The 4,147-nt window shown below is 42.6% G+C and overlaps 1 long non-coding RNA gene across 3 annotated transcripts; it reads left to right on the forward strand.

The window, feature by feature from the left end:
- The first annotated feature begins 702 nt into the window (after positions 1-702).
- On the forward strand, positions 703-3,878 carry LOC134440901 (uncharacterized). Of its 3 annotated transcripts, none has more exons than XR_010033053.1 (5): positions 703-796; positions 2,240-2,532; positions 2,742-2,835; positions 3,287-3,364; positions 3,469-3,878. It is a non-coding gene; the product is annotated as an uncharacterized LOC134440901 (long non-coding RNA). The 3 variants fall into 3 exon arrangements; XR_010033054.1 differs by having other exon boundaries at positions 2,240-2,329; positions 2,435-2,532; positions 3,287-3,878; XR_010033052.1 differs by having other exon boundaries at positions 3,287-3,878.
- The last annotated feature ends 269 nt before the right edge of the window (positions 3,879-4,147 follow it).

Consider the following 4,147-nt stretch of genomic DNA (forward strand, 5'->3'; position numbering starts at 1 on the left):
CCGCATATTGTGCAGATTAGGCTATTTGGTGATGCCAACCACACGTGCACGTTGGAGACTACAGCCTATAATTTAGACATAGCCTATTCATTTGATTGTGCTACGTAAACTTAAAAGTGTCACTGCAAAATCAAACGGGACGCTGAAATATTGGAGCCAGTAACTTCGTGTCCGGTGGATATTGTGCAGATGTGTGTGCGCGCGCACAACTAATTTCTCTCCCATCTCTTTGCTCATCAAGCCTCCGATCTCCAAAAAGACACGGGCACTCAGGATAACTGTGTACACTGGCTGTTTAAATAATGTGATGCACGTTCCTCATGACATGGCATGGTTTGGCCACCCTAAATTCAACATGACTGCATTCGCACATATCGTTTAAACATCCATGATGGAATGGTCACTCTTAATGTGCAAGTAGGCCTATTGGATATGAAAAAAAGATCTTAAAACGGTCACAACACCAGAGGACCCGTGGTGGTGTGGTGGATATTTGCGGCGGGGGCCGAGGCGAGTTGTTACGGTAGGCTACAATCATATTATAGAAGGGACAGTCAGGCGACACAGCGCGACTCACATAGGGTAGCTGTGGTGCCGCAAAGCATTCCTGATGGTGGAAATGAATGCAAATGCACGCAGATACTCGGGCGGATATCCGGGCACTCACATCCGGCAGCCTACTTACATTGGGTTGCTACAAACCACGCGCTGTCTGTGTGGTTTCACTGTTACAAGTTTCTTGGCGACATGGGGGAAAGTTCCTCACATACCAACGGAAAATGGGCTTCACATACATGTAAGTAAATTTTACTCAACTGTGGTTTAAAGTTTCAGTACTCAAGAGCGATTGAATAGCTCCTCTGAACACAGATCCGCCATTGCTAAGTTGTAGCACAAGTCCCCTCAATGAATGTGACTACTCTTGTTGCTGCTGTACGCTAGTCAATTCTGATAACTTGCGAGCATCGTAATGACAAAATGCAGTAGTGAAACGGTGAATATGTTAAGTATACTTGTTGATGGTAAGTTGTTTGACATTGCTCGTTCTCAATTGCCTTTCCCCTGCCTAAAGATGATTCCCAGTTTGTCGCTCCCAGCGCGGTTCGATCCCCAGTCGGTTCGCTCCCACTAGCCAGACTATCGAGCCCACCGAGCTAGTTATCTTTTTGATGTTAGTTTTTTGTTACGTACCCTAAACCTAACCCTAAACCTAACCCTAAATTGCTTGTATGTGGTAGTGTATGATAATACGAGAAATGTAATCGGGTGGGATAGAACGCCTGGGATTGATAGGGTCACCTGGGACTACACGTCCGGGAGTGATCTTACATGGGAGTGACCATCTCCCAGCGCTTAAGATTGACAAAGGCTACCGTTAGCATGCTATTGCGTTAGCTCATCAACTAGTTGCTGGGCACTGCTCATTTTTCACGTCTGCCCGGCATTTCGCTGATGAACTAACGCTTGGACGTCTTGCCAATGTATTTTACAGCGGCAAAAATGCATCTAGGCGACGTTGGCAAGATTGGTGTGCCGTCTGGGTATGTTGGTTTTCAGTGCTGGGCAGTAGCGAAGCGACTAGTTTAATTACATTCCCTAGTAGCTTGGTCGTAGCGTCATTACTATGTATCGACTAACGTCCCTGTAGTTAGGAAATAAATAGTTTGGAAATCAATGTGAAATACCCTGGCATTTGCAACAGTAGGCAACCTGTCCTTAAAAAGTATGGGCCCTCAAAACAGCACTTGTTGCACAAATAAGTGTTGCATAGAGCAGTCTTTCCCAACCAGGGGTACGTGTACCACTAGGGGTACGCGAGCACCCTGCAGGGGGTACTTGGAAAAATGAAAACATGTATGGAGCATAGTCACATTGGGATATAAAGCATGAGTCAGGGGGTACTTGTGGTATGAGAAAAGGCTTAGGGGTACTTAAGACAAAAAAGGTTGGGAAACACTGGCATAGAGCACGCCACCCCCCGAAATCAATGTGAAATACCCTGGCATTTGCAACAGTAGGCAGCATGTCCTTAAAACGTATGGGTCCTCAAAACAGCACTTGTTGCACAAATAAGTGTAGCTGGCCTCTTCAAGAAATTGAAATTATGCATGGTCACTTTTTCTTATTGTTTCACGTGGAGGTCTACTGACATTGTCTAAATAATGTAGGCTAGTTTATGTCCATGTATTATATTAGGACCCAAGGTTAATGGGTTATTCTGTTTACCATGTTTTCACAGGCTGCTGTCTCATAATATGGCGAAGACGAGTCACTTGAAGGCCTAACAGCTCTTATGAGGAGCAGTCTTGCCATAGAAGACTGAAAGAATGTAAGATTAACTTCTTTGTGACCAATATGACTTGCTCATTGATACATTAGCTATGTCAATATGAGATGCATGGCGAAGTATTTAATTTATTTGTCTCTCTTCTAGGAGCTGTAGAAACAACAGGGTGCCTGCTGCAGTATGACGAGGACGCCCTGATCATAGAAGGTCCAGTGTCTTGGCAGGGTGAAATGGCACTGATATCGGTATGTGGTGATATCAGTTAAAATTAATGAATTAATTCTCATATCTGAATAATGTGAACACTGGATTTACCACACACTCACACACACACCCTAGTCCTAGATTATACAACCAAGGTTACTTTTACCACAGCTCTGGCACTGCATCAAATTTCTTTTCTTTTTTATAGAACTGGACAGGTCATTTATTCGTTCCCCTTGGTTTTTTGCAGTGTCCTGCAGGATGCTGTGTCCTGCAATCCTGTGTGCTGTGCTACAGACGCGTGTGGAGGTCAACCCGAAATGGGCACAGTAGCGTGAAAGAGGGTAAGCTTAACCTATAGCCTACGTCAGGGTTGGGGAACCTTTCTCATTCGAATGGCCACTTCAAATTCATCCGAGGGGCCATAAAAGTCCTCCAAGGGCCGTACTATGAACACAAACCAGGATTTTCCCTTTCACTTTAGGCCTATATTGAAGGCAGCCACATTTAAACAAACGCCAACTTTCTTCAGGTTCCCTGAATATAACTTAATTGTATTGCTAATGTATTTTCTAAGATTCCTTTACAAAATATGTCATATTTCATGTGAAGATGGAATTGCATTAAAATTATATCGGGGGCCGGATAAAACAGCCTCAAGGGTCGCAAACGGCCCTAGAGACATAGGTTCCCCACCCCTGTCCTACATTGTCAATATGACTTGTGCTACTTTATAGATAAGTTGTCAATGCTGTGCATTGCTATGTTTTGATTTTATTTTCTTACATCCTACAGATCCTGGCAGGGAGACGGTAGTGTCCTGCAGGATGGTGATGGGCAATCTTACAAGAGACCACAGAAAACTGATATAGTGTAAGATTATCCCTGTTGGGCTCAATATGTCTTGCTTATTGATATATTTGCTATGTCAATATGAGGTGCATGACGAAGTATTTATTTATTTGTTGTTTCTACAGCTCCCAGAAGTGAGACTGAGTGCCTGTTGCAGTATGACGAGGAAGCAGTGACCAGAGACCTTCAGTAGACCCTGCTGGCATGATTGGCGGCTGAAGAACATAATCAACAGCAATGTTTATAATATTGTACATACCTGTAGTCTGCACTAAAATGCTGTACCTGTACTATTTTTCCTCTTACTTTCATATTTACTATGAATTGACAACTTTTACTCAAATCCATTTTTGTATGTGCCCTGACTAAAACTATCCTTAAACCTAACCTGTCAGAGGTGTAATAACAACCTGCTCTTAGCAATGTGGCAGCAGTCCACTTGGATGCAGCGGGGAACATAGAACCCTTTTTTTGAAAAAGCATTGTATGTTTCTGAGTTTTATGAATTGTGCCCTTCCCAAACCTAACCTGTCGTAGGGGCCTATGAAATCCGTTTTTTTTTTATTATTATTATTTACATTTTTGAACTTATTTTCCCCTATCTAAAAATAAAAAATAAAATACAAAAAAATCTTAGTTATTTAGTTCAAACTGGTGGGTGGACAGAGCCAACCACTCATGGTTGAATGGTAGGTAGAGAAAAGAAAAGTAAAATTACCTACTAGCTTTTTGTAATATCAGCCCTCAAAAATATTCCAGGTAATAAGGTAGCTGTATTGTACATGCGCATATATTCTATTAAAT

Source organism: Engraulis encrasicolus, chromosome 24 (assembly GCF_034702125.1).
Source record: "Engraulis encrasicolus isolate BLACKSEA-1 chromosome 24, IST_EnEncr_1.0, whole genome shotgun sequence".
Taxonomy (NCBI): domain Eukaryota; kingdom Metazoa; phylum Chordata; class Actinopteri; order Clupeiformes; family Engraulidae; genus Engraulis; species Engraulis encrasicolus.